Consider the following 18,655-nt stretch of genomic DNA (forward strand, 5'->3'; position numbering starts at 1 on the left):
CTCCTGTTCTTCTCAGTTCTTTGAGGAATGTGGCACCTGTCTTGCAACTCTTTGCCACATGGACAGCTTAGTGTGGCCCATGGAATCAGCAGGGTTTTGTTCCCTTAGGAAGGTGAAGAAATGACTTGGCATAAAGAGTGGTTGTATAGGGCATCCTGTTCCTTGTCCTCCCTTCCCGTTACTTCCCTCCCCTTCTCTTGTTCTCCCAGTTTCAGAAATGATTTTATCTGCAAATATTTCATAGCCCATGGTACTCAGACTTTCTCAGAGGGCAGAGTATATTTTTCCCATCTGAAAACACATGTCCTTGCTCCATCCTAATCTCACAATTTCTCAGTGGCTTAGATGAGTTGCAGCTGGTTTAGGTCATGGCAAACTCCAGGTCAGTGGGAGGGAATTGTTGCTCTGTGGCAATTTAGTAGAACGGCAGGAAGCAGGGAAAGAAAGTACAATGTAGAGAAGGCAAAGCTGGTTTACTTGATTCTGCTTCCTCACATTGGGCTTCCAACATGCACAGCTGTTCCTGAAGCTTTGTGATACACTGGGAGTTAAAATAGTGACTCAAAGAGATATTTGTCATTCTCTTGGCAATCTTTTAACAACGAGAAAGTGTGGCTCTCAGGAAAACCAGGAGTGAGGAATAATGTAATTTTAATTTGTGTTGAGCCAGATATTTAAAGTTGCTTTATCTGCTCAGCAGTAATACAGAATCAGAGAAATACTGAGGTTGGAAGAGACCTCTGAAGAATGCCTAGCTAGTGTCGTGTGCTTCAAGTAGGGTCTCCTAAAATGGGTTGCCCAGGACTGTTTGCAGTCAGGTTTTGAGTATCTCCAAGGATGGGGACTCCACAGCCTCTCTGGGAACTGTGTTCCAGTGTTCAAGTACCTTCACATGAAAACAGCGGTGATTTTTTTCTTTTTTTTTTTTAATTTTTTTTTTAAGTTCAAGCAGAATTTCAGTGTTTCATTTTGTGCCCATTCCCTCTTGTCCTGTCACTGGGTACCACTGAGAAGTGTCTGTCTCTCTCTTTACATATCAGATATTTATACATTTTGGTAGATCCCTCCTCAGCTTTCCCTTCTCCAGATTGAACAGAACCAGCTCTCTCAGTCTCTCCTTCTGTAACAGATGCTCCGTTCCTTTGATCATCTTTGTGGGATGTGTGATCACAAGTGGGATAGTGTGATCACAAGTAAGTGTGAATCCAGACAGAGGTATTTGGAGGCCCATCTCTGCACATGCATTCCAGATCAGTTGATCAGAGTATGTGTGTGGCTGGTAGTCCAGTTGCCTGTCCTGTCAATACTCAGCAAGACTGCTACGGAGGAAGGTGCAGAAACCCCAGATAATAAACATGTAGGACAATTTAAGTGACCTTATATGTATCCTCATATTCAGTCTCATCCTGATTTCTGGTACACAGAGATTGCTTTAAAATCCAAAAACTAAGGTCCAGTATCCCTTCAAAAAGCTAAACAGATAGCTATAATAACCAGAAATAATCTTGATATTCATATATATATATATGTATTTTTGATATTTCTATCTTTGAAGGTCAAAGTAAGAACAAAAATGCGAAATCTGGAGGCAAAGCCTTTCATATTTCTCATAATTTAAGTAATTGTTACTAACATGAAGCACATCTTTTTGATCTGATTCTGATCTCACGTTAGAGGTAACTGGTTTCATTGTCCTTTGCAGATTAAAATATGTAAAGATAAAAGCAATACTGTCAAGAAAGTAAGAGCAAAGATACCGATTCTAGGAGTAGAGTTTCTTAGAACTGGACTTTTGGCAGACTTGTGGTCTAATCAGACCTGCTAGGTCCTCTAAGTACATCATATGCTTAAAGGCTCTCAGGCAGTGGGAATTGCTGTAGGTCCATTGATTGACACTAAGTTATGCCAGTTTACAGAAGATGCAAATTGGTCCAGTGATTTCAGCAGCAGAAATAAGTTGGAGAGAGGAGTGAGGAGGCAGGCATGTAGGTTATTCAGCCGGCATTCCCACCTCTTCAGAATGCACACATACATACATTAATTATTCATTAGAATTTAAGTTTGAGTTAAGTTCACTAGAATATACGAACATGCTTATTTAGTATTTCTCCAATTGTATGCCTATCTGACAATTCCACTTGCAAAATAAAAAGTATGTAAAAAGCCTACTTTTTTCCCATGTCAGGAAAGATTACAAATCAGCAAAAATGTACCTTCTATGTTAATAGAAACTCCCAACTGCAGTGCATTACAGGAAATGGAGGCTGATGAGAGAGCTCAAAGCAGAGAAGATAATAGGAGCACGTGACTGATAACAAACGTGTCAAGAGATGGTAGTGTAATGAAATTTGTGGGGGAATTAATTGTAATGACATTGGACTGTATTTGGACGAAATTGGTAGTGAGGGGTTGAAGGACACTGGCTGATCCACTGTGGTGCATAAAATGACATCAGATACTAAAGTAAATGTAATGATATCAGATACCGAAGGTAGTTAAGCTGTTGCACAGCCAGGGTTAATCTGGTGTTTCCACTGTTTGTGCTTCCCTGTGTTTACAAGGCTGATTTTGGAACCAGAACAAAGTGTGTCGCTTTTAACAACCCCCACCCCCACTGAAAATAGCAAATCATAGGGGTGTCTTTATCTGGGCTGTTTCATCCAACTTGCTTGAGCTGGGCTTAAGACATGGAGGTAAAACTACTCTTTTCCTCGTGGTAGCAAATGGGTGTTGCACACAACATTTATACCCACAGTAGCAGTGTGAGGCATACATCCCAGAGAAGACTGTTCTTGGAAGTCCTGGAAACATCTTAATTATTTGTGTTTACTCTTTTTGATAATTGCTGATTACTGCTGTATGCAATTTAGACAAGCATTGAGAATTTATATTCGTTATAGCCTGAGAAGATAGTGTCTACATCACTGTGAGCTGGCTGCAGTGTGAAGCAGATGCTGCCACTGTTAAAATCTGGGCACAGAACAAACTCTGCACTAGAAAACACTGTTATAAATCAGTGATGTCCTACTTTTAGTCAATCATTGTCTGCCAAGGAGAACACAGAGTTATAGGCTAGGAATTTTATCCTCGACAGGGACTAGAAATCTCAATTACGCCAGTATCAGATCAAACTGCTATGCACCCCCACAAAACAGGATTGTCCCTCAACAAAGCTCATTTCCCAGCCTACTGAAGGAAGGAAGAGTTATAAATCTTTGGCCTACAGGAAGAGCTTAAAAGCTTCTATTCCTGAAATATTGATGGTCTTATGCACCAGAAGCTGAATTAGAAGAGAGAAGAGCTCTTCACTTTCCTCAGTTTACTAATTTCCAACAACACAGAAATTGCAACTTGAGAAAATTGACTGGAAAGCTTTCTGAAACATTTAACAACTATAGCTAGTTAAAGTGGAAGCTTTTTCTTTTCTCCAGAAATTTTCTGCAAAGAAACAAGAGTTTTCTTCTGTCAAGAAGAAAACATTTGGCTGGGGAAAAAATACACAAAAACAACAACAAAACCACAACAATTAAAAAAAATATATATATATATATAAAAGGAATTGTGATTTCTAATCTTATTAACAAAAACTTTTTTTTTGAGGGTGAAAGGGATCTGGAAATAAAAATATAAATATTTTTTAAAAAGAACATTTAGCAGACTTCTTGTAGTGAGCACCCTTGGATATTCAGTCCAGACAGGTCAGGTAGCCCCTTTACAGTAAAACTGGTGGCATTTGAAGGAAGCCTTCTGGTTTTATTATGTGATGTAGGAAAATGCAATACTCATTCCTATTTAACTTATAAATCCCAAAGGCATTAGAAACTCTAGTATGAGTAAACCTCAATGTTTTACAGGCAAAATTACTCAACTTTGTCCCATATTTCTGCTGAAAAAAGCTTTGATGGATATTTTTCAGTTGCTCTAAATGATTATTAGTTTGTTTTCCAAGGTTTACGTTGCTTATAGCTATAAACTTCTAGTAATGAGAACACCATCAGCATAGTGATTAGGGATGACGAAATTCATTGCTCCACGAATTGCTGCTGATCCATTCTAAAGAGCATTTTTTGTCTTGCTTAAGGGTAATTCTTGATTTATACCTCTAAAAGAACCAAATCTAGTCCTTCGAGCTTGGAACCGTTGAGCTCCCAGTTGTGCTGGACAGACAAAAAAATCCACAACCAACCAACCAAAAAAACCAGCAGCCTCCCTTGCAATTCACACATTCTTTGAAGAGTTTTAACTATTAGAAAGTGTTCCATTCTAAATTTTCTTTTCCCAAATATCTTCTTACTCTGACTTTTCCCCGTAGTGCATGACAGTTAATTTCCCACCCTACTCTTGGGCTTTTTCAAGTGCTTGGCATATGTCTGTCACTTCCCTTGACTTTTTTTACTGGGGCTTTATGTAACCTCACATATGAGCGAGAGTGGGTAGATCTCTGGAATCAAAAGGGGGAATAAATTTAGGGCAGACTGATGGGGACAAATAATTTCTCTGTAACTCCTAGAGCTCCCAAAGACTTTTTGTAACTTTTTGTTCCAGGTTGCTGCTATGTTTTCAGTACAGATGAGCCCAGAAATCAGTGCAGTAATTTGAGGTACTGTCTCTCGTTATCTGTGCAGCATGTCTGCACAGTGCCAGCTGAAGAATCCATACTGTGTTGCTATTTACAGCACTATGTAGACACGGACCTTATGTCTACAGAGAAGCTGTATCTTAAATTAGTTCATTGACTTCTGGGCACTACATTTCTGATGTGGCTGTAAAACTATTTCTGGATCTCCTTGGTTAAATGGATATCTCTGCTTACTCATGTATTTCTAGATGTAGACAAGCCCTGCAAAGGTTACTGACAGCTTGGCCATATCAGACCTTGTTCACAGTCTATGAGAATATCTCTAATCCCAGATTTCTTGTCAGTTTCTTCTAATGGTTCTACCCTTCTTCCATTGAAACTATTAGCCTATGTTTGCAATTCCCCTATACTTTGCATTGTTATTTAATATTCACTCTATGGGTTGTTTCCAGCTGGTGGGATAACATTTTTTACGGTCAGTCTGGATGAGTGTGCTGCTTGGCCACAGCTGTACAAGGCAGCAGAGAACTGAATTTTGCAACTGACTGATGTAGAAACAGCACCAACCTGCCATTCTCAGATTCAAACCCATTCTCCACGTACTTGCCCAGGACTAATTTTCAACCCCTTATCATGCCAGATTGTTTTGAAAACAATGGGTCTGCTTTAGCATTGATGTACTGGTTAGTGAACTACTAGATTTCCTGATTACCTTGAGGTATTTCCGAGCTACATTTCACAGTTGTTGTCTACTGTTCTGATTTCTCTTGCTGTCTAGCTGCAGCCCCTTCTCTCCTTTGAAATCCAGGTATTTACACTGATGTAAATAAGAAACTCTTATCACCTTCCATGTTGTGTCAGTGCTCTGTGGTGTGGGGCAGCCCACCGTTACTGTTCATTTATGCAATTATACTTTGTTTTCAACCCTTTGATTATATCCAAATTATAAGTATTTTCATTTTGTTCTTCTGTCAGAATATGTAATCAAGTCTTTCAAACATGGATTTTGCAGTTATTTTTCTTTTTTCCTCTTACACAAAGCTATTCTGTAAGTACCCCTTCATCATCTCAGAAGTATGCTTTCCTCTGGTATGTAATTATGGGTCCTGCTGGGTTCAAAGGGAGCTACACAGTGTGACCAAGGGCAGTTGTATCTTCACAGTTCACAGGTTTCCTTTGATTATTTTTTTCTGTTGAGAATGTGGAGGCAGGGCTTGCTAAGCATGTTTCTTTCACTTTTGGAAGGACTGGTATGCTCGTGGTACTCAGATCTCCTGACCTTTTGCACAGTGTCTCTCTGATACTCTTAAAATAATACTCTAGGTTCTGGAAGATGTCTGGCAGTCTCGGTGGGCATTCTGTGATGCCGATTGGCCTGAACATAATCACAGATTTTTGTTAGTATGAGACAGCAAAATGGTCCTTGCTGACTTTTGGGGGCCCTGGAAAACAGTAATCTCCTGGGAACACCTTGGGAAACATCTCATTCTCCACTGTCTTACTGAAAATTTCGCACTTGAATACTATTTCTTAAAAATACAAGACTGCACAGTTACAAACACATGAAATTACCATTCCTGAATGTCTCTTTATGGTGATGTTAAACTTGTTTCCAAATTAGGTCAGATTTAACTGGAACTTTACAGATGTATGACCTACATAAGCCTTGAAAATATAAGGTCATGGTGGTACAGTATTGTGGGAGTTTGATGGATAAGGATGGGAGCTATCTGAGAGAGGAATGATTTTGAGATGAAGAAAAATCCCCCTGTAAGTTTTCCAGTAATATTACTGAGGCTCAGATTGGACAATGGGGTGGGGAGGGGTGTGTGGGGAGTCACCACTGGGTAGTCTAGCACTGAAATTAGTTGGCCAGAGAGGGGTTGGAAACTCCAGCGTTGTTCCAAGATTTGGCTCGGTGAAACTTCATCTGACCTGACCTACCATGATAATCATGCTCTAAACAGGTGGTTGGTCTATAAGACTTCTAGAAGTCACTTTCAACCAACACTTTTGTGTTGAGAACAGATGATATGTGAGTAAAAAAAAAAAAAAAAAATAAGGGAAAAGGAAACAACACAGATTCTTCTGAGATCAGTGGAGCTGCAGCTTGTAGCTCAGAGGTCAGCTTGCTTATCCTTTGCAGGCCAGTAATGCAGCAGCATCTGCAGATGACTTGCAGGAGGAATAATGCTGACTTCAGTGTGTCATCCAATCTCTTTTGGTGCAGCGATGCTGTGCCTACTTTGTGCAAACTACGTCAGCCTGGAGACTGTAGCAGCACTGAAGGAGAAGACGTATATGTGAGATATAGAAGGGATATGTAAATGTTCTATCTTATATTCAGGTACTGGGGAGAAGCTTCTGTTCTCTTCTATGTAAGTTGTTATTCCACTGATTGCAGTTTGTTTTCCTGAGCTGGATGAATTGGTTGTGGTATTTTACCAGTGCTGTTTGCAAGTGTATGGGGAGCAATGGTCACTTCTGTTCTGGTTGTTTTTAGTACAGCTGAGCTGAGAAAGAGGAACAAGCAAGTGGAACTGAAATTGTAAGGAGACATTTGTGTTTGGGAAGACAGTATATTTCTTGAAAACCTAGAAATGCACCAGGGTATCTAGAGATGGTACAAGCTAAGGAGGTTAAATATCCTTCTACTCCCACCAGAGAGAAGCCACAGTGCCAGGGTAGCCCGTTCATGGCTGCCAGTGCTGTGCTGAAACCTTAGAACTGCCAAAAGCCTAGCATCCCAGCCCTACTTTGTCCTCAAAATAGAGAGGGCTTAAATGCTTCTCACTGCTAGTGGGGTAATTATCATGCTGTAGTGCAGAAAGGGCTAAGCACAGGGACCCTGATTCAGGAAAGCACCTTTATCTGAAGTAGCTCAGCACGGGTCTCTCGTAGACCCAGTGCCTGTGCTTTCCTTCTTTGCCATCCCATTTTATTTTAGTCTCTAAGTGTCTCTGAATTATATTCTTCAATGCACAGTGTTGATTGAGCTTACATTTGCGTTTTTCCACTTAGACTCCTTTGGGAAAGAGGAGATGACTTTGCTCTCCAGAGGTCATTCTGGGAAAAAAATTCCAGACAATAGTCACATCTCTGAGTATACAGTGGAAGCATGCCACAATACTTCTTGTTATTACAAGAATACAGAAAGGAGACGATGCTGTATCCATTCCTTGAGCCAAAAGATTTTTCCCCCAAATCACTTGAGAATGTCCTCAGAAGTACTTAATAGACATACTCTGATTTGTTTAGAACATCACCATGAGAACGCAAACTCATTTATCTCATTTATGTGCATGATCCCCACATGGAACCACTGTTAAGTCCTGAGTCTTAACTGGGTATTTAAAAACCACATTGTAGGCATTGCATGTAAAGTTTCCAAAGAACTAAGTCACTGAGAAGTTCCTTCTGACCTGTTTAGAAGGCTAAATACAGTCTCACTCCTGAGGAAGTTCAGGCAATGGTCACGCAAGTGTGAATTCTAGATTCACACCAAATTTTGTAGATGATGTTAAGATTGTTTTTACATAAAACAAATTGATGGGGAATGAAAGGGCTTGTGTCACTTAAAAAATACTCATGCCAATAATAACTGAGTACACTTTTAACTGAATTTGTTTTATAGATGCATTAGTATAGCTACTGAAACAGATCAAATACCTTCATTTTCTAGTGGGGGAAAAAAAACGTATTGGAATAAAAGTTGTTCATGACTTCCTATGAGGACATTGAAAGTATTTGCCTCAGTGTTCTGTAACTGCTCTGATGAATGCCTTTTGAAAAGATAGTTTTTATGGCTGCTGCATATTCTTCAGTTCACAAAGGGTTTCTTTTCCCTGCTTTCATGTCAGTTAGGATACAAGAGCCTTGTGGCTTCAGGGGAGGAAAACAGAAGAGATTTTTTTACCTATGCTGGTCCCTGGAGCACTGGAAAAGAGGACAGCTCTGCTCTGTTGAGCAAAATAAGGAACATCTGCTCCTGGCCTACAGGCCTAGAAAATATAACAGTCCCTTCCCCAGCTGAGCTGGTCTTGTCTATGGTACGCTCTCCAACAGTAAGCTTCAGTAGCATTCTGTATTTGTATTACTGATGGTAAGCACTGTTAAGCTCACCTGTGTTGCTTGTCAGAGTGGAGTATACTTGTTTTGGGGGGAGGGATCACTACAGAGCTGAAAACAGCACTTTTAATCTCTTAATAACACCTTCAGGAGATGTTGTCCCCTCCCTCCCCTATTAAGCTTTAGAGGCCTCATGCTGAGGTGTGATCAATCTGATGAATACTTCAACATGAAAGATGTTTTGGTTTTATCTTACTATATTTAGGCCTTGCATACAATAGGGTTGCTAAACTTGGAATCATTGGAGCATATGGGGGTGTTGATGTCTTATATTTAGCCTGATCTGTCAATTACACAAGCGTCTATCACAGAGGTAGCAGATGGCAGAAAGTCCTAATAGGGTTCAGATGAAAAAAAACTGAGATCTTGGTTATTGAGGACTGGGTATGCTTAGGAGTGAAACATGCTCTTGAGACGCGCCCATTTTCTGCACAGGAGAAAGAGTTGTATTGTGACATGGCATGATCAGCATGGGTCTAGCATGGTGGTTATTATTTAATGTTTATTGCTGAGATGGCTCAAGAACATCACTTCAGTTGGGGTGGTTTTGGTTCTAGAAGCAAAAATGTATGTGGAAAACGTGGTCCTTAGTCCAGAGTTCTTTGCAACCCGATAAGTGTATGTAGCTCTATGACTGTTTAAGTTGTGAAGTAGCATTTGACTGTGGCTTCACAGTCTGCTTATCCTGACTGAATAACAATCTGCCACCAAAAGAGGCATTTCTACTGCCTGCACTCAGCCAATCTTCCCAATATACTTGGTTCTTCCCTATATACTTGGTTCTTCTTGAAACTATGCTGTGAATCATATCAGCTCCCTGAGCTGGCCGAAAACTTTCTTTACAGTGGTACTAGCTTTCATCTGGATCAGCCTCCTGATCTGATCATTTTGTAGCCAGAAGATGAGTGGTGCTCGTGCAAAATGGGGGGTGGGGGAAGAATGGGAAACCCAAAGCTATGGACAAGGCAAGAAGGGGGGACCAATCTTTCAAGTGGCAGTACAGTGTCACAAGGGCTAAAAGTGATTGAGACCTCACCTTAAAGATGGCCACTGTGGGTATGGCAGAGCAAAGAACCTCAGCACAAGTCTTTCTGTGTATAGGAAGTCTGTCATCTCCAAGATAGGAAAGGGCTTACCACTGAGGCAGCAGTTATTCACCCAGGCAGTCCCTGAGCTATTTTTCTGCTGATATTAGGCTACAGGTGTAACCTCTGCCTGGAAGCATGGGGCAGAGCATGAATGGCCTGGTGTGGGGCTGGAGCTTGCTTTACATACTGCTGCAAAATATTCTATTATGTGGTGTAGGCTCGGCTTCAGCAACTTTTGTTGCTTTAAACGGGGCTGTGGTGACTGTCAAAGGAATGATTTTTGCACACTTCACACAAAGATGTATTAAGTGATTCATTGTGGTCATTTTAGTTTTCACTGATATCCACTTGCTTACTACAAACTCCTTGTACTAAGAATTGAGATGAATTATAAATTAAGATGCATTGGCTGAAAATGGGTGATTTCTGGAGACTTCACCTAGTGGTTTTTCTTCCACAAGAAAATGCTTTTATTCTCTTCTGATCAAAAGCAAGCAAACAAACAAAATTCCCACAATAAATTAATTGATATAATAGACACAGTATGTAGAAATCAGCCCCTTCTTGCATGCTGAGGCTAGACATTCTAAGATGCCCTTTTTTTTCTCGGTTTTCAATGCTGAACCAGCATGCATGCATGGTTCACACTTGTGTGCAATTCTGTTGGAAGAAGAGAATTGGTGTGCATATATAGTGGTAAAAGGAGATGTAGAAGGAAACTTGCTCTATTTGCAAGCTGCTGATAGAGGCTTAAGAATTGCAGGAAGGTTTAGGGGTGGGGGGTGGGAGGAGGAATGGAAAAGTCCTAAATTTTTGTGTACTTGTTTACTTTAAATGTACAATGGAAATTAAATATCTTTTCAGAAAACTTTGCATCCAGCCAAAGTGAATCAGTGACTGAAATCTTCATAGATGTTTCATTTTATTATCTGACTGATCTCCAGTACTTAATCGGGGCTTTCCTGGGAAAGGTTTCCTGTGGTGCACACAAGTGATTTTTGTTCTACTTACGCATCTACTTTACTGCATCTTGTGTGGTGGCAGCTCTAGGTATCTGTTTAAGTTGATAAGCTGCTGCTTTCCTTTCTGTTGATAGCTGTATACCCTTTCCTTGCATAAGTGGGAACCTTCTGAATTCCAGTAGTAGTATTAGCCACTCAGAGGTTATTGAACTTTTATGCAAGTCCTGACCAACGGTTTTGCCTTTACTCTCCAGCCTGTCCAGGTCCTTCTGGATTGCATCACAACTGTCTGATATCCAAGCCACTCCCTCCAGTTTATTTCATTTGCAGACTTGCTGAAGGTACACTGCCACGTCATTCAGATCATTAATGAAGATGTCCAACAGGACTGGGCCCAGTATTTATTCTTGGAGTAAACTGTCAGTTACTGGCCTCCAACTAAACATCATACCACTAACAACCACCCTCTAGGGCTGGCCATTCAGCTGTTTTTCAGTCCACCTCACTGACTGCTCATACAGCCTATACTTTGTTAGCTTCTCTGTGATGATCTCATGGGAGATGGTATTAAAAATCTTACTGCTCTCCCCTCATCTAATAAACAAGTCATTTCATCACAGAAGGTTGTCTAGGTTAGTCAAGTATGACCCCCCCCCCCCCCCCCCAAATAAGTCCATGCTGACTATTCCTGCTTACCTTCCTGTCCTTTTTGTGCCTGGAAATGATTTACAGGATGAGTAATCCGTTACTTTCCCACAAATCAAGGTGAGGTTGACTGGACTGTACTTTCCTGGGTACTCCTTCTTGCCCCTTGAAGTAAAGGAGCAGGAAGAGTGTGTCTTTATTTTGACAGAAGGCTAGTTTCTAGAGTACTTTTTATCAGATGAGCACCATTAGCCTGTCTTCATGCAAAAACCACAGAGTTTGTGAAGAGGAACTCCCTGTAGCTTTTTATTTCAGAATTTGACTCTTCAGTTGGTGTTTGCTATAGGTCTTTAACAAGTGGGAAATGCTGTGTGATCTGTCCCCATGTAAGGGGGAAGCTGGGATTCAATGTGCCACTGTGGAGGCTTTGGCTGAAGGGTTTGGGGTTTCTGCAGGTATACCTGCAGAGAAGGGTTGGAAGAATGCAGTGACATTCCTCCTCATGTCAGCCCCAGTCAATACACTGGTGAGAGATGGCTGTCAGCTTGTATTTCTTTTCCTTGTTTCTTGCTTTTGAAACTTGTTGAAGTTTGTGGGATGATTCAGACCATCTTGTGCTCAATTGCACTCAGGGAAAGTGTTAGAACAGCTTCAGAGGATCTACATTTCCTCCTTTTTTGCAGGTCTTGCTTTTTGATTTACTGCAATTGGAAATACACAAGGGATTTCTGACTAACACAGCTGGGACTGAGACTTGAATGTCCTGTCTTCTGTTTTCCTACCTGCTGTTTTTTAGCAGCTGATATAAACAACACTTATGGGAGACATACTGAATTGTAATATTCACAACACTCTGGAGTCCATCTACCAGCCAACATGGGATAATTCCTTCCAGGGTATTCCTTAGATCTTTATTTTTATTTCAAATGGCTGATCTGGTAACGCTTTCCCCTCTGAAAAGGTTATTTTACAGATCTTACCATTAGGACGCATTTCCATTGACAATTGTCACTTTTTTTTTTTAAATTATATTAATCAATTTTAGTTTTAGCCCGTGTTTCTAATTCTCCATTCTGTATCTATCCTGTGAGCATGCTAAATGACTGGAGATGGCTATTGTTTTTCAGCATCACTTGTTAATCTACCTGTCTAATGATCTGAAACATAGATAGTAATAGGTTTAAGTTAAATATCCTTCCAGTGTTTTCTGCTTTCAGAACTCTGATAGAGACTATGATACCCTCCTATACAATCTGGCTTAGGATTTCTGGTAGTATCATCAAACTGTTTGCTTCATGTATTTTACTTTTGGCTTTCAGTGACGTTCTGCAGTAGTGCTGCTATCCAGTTCTCTTCTTCCCACTGTATATCTACTTGTTTAAAGTATTAAATATGTCAGAATCCACTTGTATGCTTGTTAAAATAATCTGAGGCATTTGGTGACATTCACTGCGTTCTGGTTTCTTGAAGGCTGCTAAAAATAAGTCGGTGCTATATGAACAGTCAGAGCTGCAAAGTGGGTAGGAAGTTCTTGTATATAGTATGTAGCTAATAAACAGTATTTGAGGATCTGAGTTTGCTGGGGTTTCTGAGACACGTTGATTTTGCTACTGGGAGCATGACAGAAAAAGCATAAATCATCCTCATTTCATACTTGTAAATTACTTTCTAAAAACACGTTTGTATCATTTCGTTCTCCTACTTTAGTTTTGTATGCTTTTTCATGCTTGTTTTGTAATGCTTGTAAGCGCTTCCAGTTTTGTATGTCCTGTGAATGCTATCTGTTCATTATTACAAATGTCAGTGGGGCCAGACCCCAAATAAGTGACAACCTATTAGATCTATTCAGATTACTTAATTTGTATCTCATCTATTGTTTGTTATGTTGCTAGCAGGATGTGGAAGTAGGTGGTATATTCTCATATTGTCATCAGATATATAGGGCTCTACTTTTACATTGTCATCTTACGAATCATCAGTTTTGTAGAATTGCAGAGAAATGCTGGTTGGAAGGGACCCTTGGAGATCTCTAATAGTCTTATGCAAAGCAAGACCAACTGCAAAGCTACATCAGCTTGCTCAGCATCTCATCCTGTTGAGTTTTAATAGCCTCCAAGGAGTGAGACTGAACAGTTTATTTGTGCATCTGTTTCAACACTGCACCATTCTCAATGAGAAGGATTTTTTTCTACATCTTTCTTTTCCAGTCAGGATTTGCCTTGATGCAACTTATGTTCCTTGCCTCTCCCCTGTACATTTCCAAGAAGTTAGAAAAGTGGAAAACTATAATAAATTTCCTCACCCAATTAGTCATTTCCTTTCCAGCCTAAGTAAAACCTGGTTCTCTGAGGCTCTTTTCATATCTCATCTTCCAAACCCTTGATCATCTTGATAGTTCTGGATTTCTAGCATTTTTTAAATTTATTTATTTATTTTTACAGGAGCATTGTGTGTAACTGAACACAATACATCAAATGTGGTCTCAATTCTTAAAGAGGAGGGGAATAATCACTTCTCTGAACATGCTGGCTAAGCTTTCTAGTGCAGTCCAGGTTGTTAGTCTTCATTGCTGCAAGGGTAAAGTTTTAAACCAAATTCTTTTCCATTGAATAAAAGGCAGGAATACAGTTTGAATGGTATGTTATAGAACTCATATCCAGCAACCTAGCATCACTGTTAATCTAATCCAATGACAAGGGATATATTTTTTTAAAGGAATATTGGTTCAAAGACTGGTTGATATTAATGAAGGAATGCAATAACTCAGTGAAAGAACAAAAGTTTCAAAATGGAAGGTTACCTTGGGATCTTTTTTCTTTTCCTTCCTTTCACTTTTTAATTTAATGTTTTGCTTTTGGTTTTGTGTTGCAAGAATACTGTTCTGTGGTAAACAGGAAACAGCTGCACGTTATCTTCAGGTATGGGAATTAAATATGATAAGTGTCATGTGTTTTGTCTTCATTCTGGATTGTTTTGCATCCATGCAACTGTTGTGGTTTTACCATGGATAAAATGCATGTTTGCATTAGCACATCTGTGGGAAGAGAAACACTAGGAATAGGAGGAAGGAAAAGGTTTATTTTCTAGATATTTAAAAGCACTGCACTTGACTCACTCTAGGTTCCCTTTATAGTCAGTTGAAAGGAAAAGGAATTTGAGTGTGATTCATTGACAACCTTAAATGATGACCTTAAAATAAGTAGGTTATGTTGTGGAATTTCTTGTTTGACTCCAGGGATTGCAACAGAAGTTTAGATGACTATCTGGGATGCTTTAGTAATCATATAAATTCCTGTAGACGACCAGGGTATATCTTACCTCTAGTTTCTAGAACCTGTTAGAGATACGGGTTTGATACACATTTTCAGCCTTATGAACACTGCAATGCCTCTAAACACGTCCAAATGTCCTCCTGTGAAGCTACAGGGCACAATATCTGCGATATTTATAGAATTTGAGCCCATCATGTTCTATGCAATGATGGAATGGTATTTCATAATCAACCTTTGGTTTTCAGGCATCTGTATTTTTTTGTTTGTTCATTTTTAGTAAACACCAGAGTCCTTTTTGGCTCAGACTTTATGGTTCATAGTGCTAATTTAAATTCATAGATATGAATGCATTCCTGCATGGAATCTTATAAGATAGATCCAGTCACTGGGAAATACTGAAGTGCTCAGTTACTACAGTAATGGGGCCACAGATGGGCCTGAGATAAAAGTGGGTGTTGAGGGTAACATAGTAGAGCTTCCTCTGTTCCCTAATTCCCTTGTCACAAATCTTGTTAGCATTAAATCTCACATTTTGCATGATTCAAGAGAATGCTTTGGTGGTAAACACTGGTGTCTAGTCAAGCACAAGTTCAGTAAGAGAAAGGATGAAAAGAAAATGAGGAAGAAAGCCCTGTGAACTGAAATGGGGATAATAGAAGAGAAGGAAAAGACAATGTAGTTCTCCGAGCTTCCAGAAAATTCCATGGAAATGAGTCCACCAAAAAGAGTGGCAAGGCTGAGCTATAAGCTTTATCAAAAATACAACATGTTGAGGTGGAATACAGTACTTAAAATTAGTCATAAGAGTATTTACTATATATAACTAACTCTAGACATGTAGGCTAGCTTACATATGTAAATGATGGTTTGAATGTTTGAGCACTGGTGGACGAGGGTGATATTGTGCCTATGTATGACCAGTTCTGTTTCCTAACCATCGTAGGTCCAGTTTTGCTCCACTTGGAGCACGAAGTCTGGTAATCACCAAGTTATTCTAGGGAGTTCAATGCATGAAAAGGCATTACTCTAGATGAATTAAGAGATAAGAGTAATTGCTTGCACTGATCTTGGAGTGAAGGATTGGAATATCATTAAAAGATGTGTTTAACTAAACATAGCCCATAGAAACTGTAGTAATCAGTGAGGTTAATCAGAAGCTTTTTACGCTGATGAAAAATTAATCCAAGCAGGGCTACAGGTAGCATGAGTGCTGCGTGTGGTTTGGCAACCAGGTAGACACTCCTGTGCATGACAAAACAATACTTTCTAGGGTGCCTGATTACATAAAGTGAGTTTCTAGCAAATAGATATAAGTACAGTCAGTCCTTGTCTCCCAGAGCATATATAGTACATAAGACCAGGCCCCACTTCTTCCCTAGTCTTTTCAGTGTGCTTATAGAAAAATCAGTGCTCCTTTGACATTCCAAGGCTTTGTGGTTTATTACTACCCACACTCTTGTTTCGGTGGGATTTTTTTTCATGGTGGGTTTTGTAGGGTTTTCCCTTCTTAAAGCATTGGTGAAAATAATCTGACGTTTATCCTCTAACTTCACATTATTCAAGGTATCTCTAACTGATGTGAAGCTGTGTGAGTGGCTTGTTGTTTCTCTCTCTACCTTAGGAAGATAAGAAGGATGCTGTGTTTTGGGATAAATGAAAGGGATTTCTTTAGCTAGTGGGAAATGCTGCTGTTTACCACTGCTACACACAGGTGGTGTACAAGTGTGGAAGTAGTAGTAGGAGAGGTGCTAATGGTTGGCTGGGAGTTGTTCTGCTGTATCCAAGGAACCGTCAAAAGCTTGCTCTGCACTTCTGTTTATCACTAGGGCTCAGAGAAGACAGTAGGAGTAATTTCTCCTTCTAGGCACTATCATGTCAGTGGAAAGTAGACAGGAGCAAGAAGAGGGGCATGACAGAAACCTAGAGGTTTCTAAAGAGAATGGCTCATATTTTTCCAAATATTATTGCTGCTGAGGATGGTCTAGTGAATGGTGGTGACATCTATACTCCTACATAAAAAGTGCAAACTAAACCACTCTGCTTTTTCATGCCTTTTCTCTGCATTATATGGGAAGAGAAAAAGCAGGCAGGGCTTCTTGGATGAAGAGATACAGCAAAATCTTAATGAAGGGAAACTGATTTTACACCTCATCGTTCATGGATTTAGTCCAGCTGCTGAAGTTATGCTTCTTGAAATTGTATGCAAGATCTTCTTCTGCAAAACATAGAAGAGGTATCTTAAAAGAGAGAGGTAGTAAGCACATATTTCATACTGCTACAATCATTACAAAAGGTTTTTATGTTCTGTGTTGTACATTGTGCACATCATTCTTCAGGTTTCTGAAGTCTTAAGGTGAGCGCTTAAGAAGACTAATACTCATATTTCATATACTAGAGTATTCTTTATAAACATTGGTATTAGCCCTTGCAGAATCCAAGCCTAAAGTTGTAATGAACATTATTTTGATGGTGTTAGAGACACGGTCCTCGGTGCTGGCAGAGAACCTAACCCTGTGGCTATTGATCCTGAGTGAAGTCATTGCACAGCAAGTATATCATAATCTTTTCTCTTGCATGGTGGGAGAAGTGGATGCAGATATTCCTTCTTTTTGTGTTTGTGATAGGAAAGCATGCAAACAAAAAGGTATTTCACAGCTGTGGAGTGGGGGGAGAGGAGGAGTTTGTCCTAGTGGACAAGCTACAGTCATTGTCACTCCAGGAGTTCACAGTTATTAATTGTGAACTTCTGTCCCTTATTTTTTTTACCTTAATAAAGACTCCAGATAGCTTTTCCACTTAATGAAACAACCTGTTCTACACAATGTGGAGTAAGAAAGATGAATTCATTTGTATCTTGAATTTAGATGAGGAAGCATGGAACATTTGTCTGTAGTGAGGAGGCACAAGCTGCCTCTTCAAAAAGAAACATACAAACTCTGGCTAAGCATAGCAGGTTTGCTGATTCCATGGCTGAAAGCCACTTTTTATTCTGAAGCTGTGAGGTTCATGCCATAAGTCCACCATCTTAAAAACAGCGTTTAAGAAAGAGTTTGAGACTTTTGAGATGTAGTCTCTGCTCAAATTTCTTTCGCTGTAGCCATCTAGGTTGTGTATTTGTATATGCTGGTGACATGATTTCTGTATGTATCAGAGTATATATTTCTATTTATTGGTAACTCTAAGTATATGTACTACTAGTAGTCATACCACCTCTTTATTTAAAGAATAAAATGATTCTATGATTCTCTATGCTTTCTGTCAATCCTTCTACCTATTGTATGATAGTTAGTTGGCTTGCACACCATTATGAGAAAGCTATGATGCAAATTCAACTACTCCAAGTATTATTTGATATTGCTACTTTTTAAGCATGACTTAGTTTCTTGTGATCTGCAGCACTGTCTAATCAGTGGTAAGCATCAACTATGTTTCCTGGTATATCAAAACAACAATAGTTAATCTAGAGAAAACATTGAGTTACTAAGGGTGGTTGTGTCCAATTGCATTGGCCTTCTTCCATCTGGGATTTCACCAGACTTTTCCGTATGGTACTTGTTTGAGCAAAGCCTCCCTTTGAAGTGAAAACAAGTGAAAAAGTGTCTCCCTGCCTTCCTTGTTACGATTGAAGAAAATGTGACATGCGCTGACAGACAGCATGAATGCTCTCAATTTAAGTATGTGTTGGGGTGAATTGGGGGATTCAGATTTAGATTTACAGTGACTCGTTGCAACAAAAGAAATGTGTATATGCTGGATATGGATATATGTATATGCTGTATATAAACTTCCTCAAAGAAACTAGAAAGAAAACAGCACTATTCGAACTGGCTCTTGAATGCTGATGGAAAAGGTTTGATTCTTCACTGCCCAGTGTTTTGGCTAGTTACAGATATTTTTTAAAAAAAGCCAATGGGAGTCTGGACTGCCTAAGCAACAACTCAACAGAAATTTAGGAAACTGGTTTTAATCCTGACAGCACAC

This window comes from Anser brachyrhynchus (genome assembly GCF_964034855.1).
Source record: "Anser brachyrhynchus genome assembly, chromosome: 1".
In the NCBI taxonomy this organism is placed as follows: Eukaryota; Metazoa; Chordata; class Aves; order Anseriformes; family Anatidae; genus Anser; species Anser brachyrhynchus.